This window comes from Apteryx rowi, unplaced genomic scaffold (assembly GCF_003343035.1).
Source record: "Apteryx rowi isolate R43461 unplaced genomic scaffold, aptRow1 scaffold_322, whole genome shotgun sequence".
NCBI classification, from domain to species: domain Eukaryota; kingdom Metazoa; phylum Chordata; class Aves; order Apterygiformes; family Apterygidae; genus Apteryx; species Apteryx rowi.
In genome coordinates this window covers 216,616-216,861 of record NW_020449664.1, presented here as the reverse complement: position 1 = coordinate 216,861, position 246 = coordinate 216,616, and positions in this window count along the sequence as shown.

Genomic DNA, 246 nt, shown 5'->3' with positions numbered 1-246 from the left:
TCCTGGGCACGTTTGGCGCCTGCGGGCCGGGTGCAGCCGCGTTCGGGCGCACGGGCGCAGCAGGGGCCGGCGGGTGCCCGGGCCCGGGGCAGCGGGCGACACCACGGCTGTCACCCACGCGTGGAGCCGGCGCTCCTGCAGCAGCATGCCGGCACCCGGCCGATCCCGGAGCCTCAGTGCCAGGCGGCGGCAGTGGCGATGGTGCGGAGCGGGGCGAGGGGCCCCGGGGAGCAGGCGGGGGGCTGC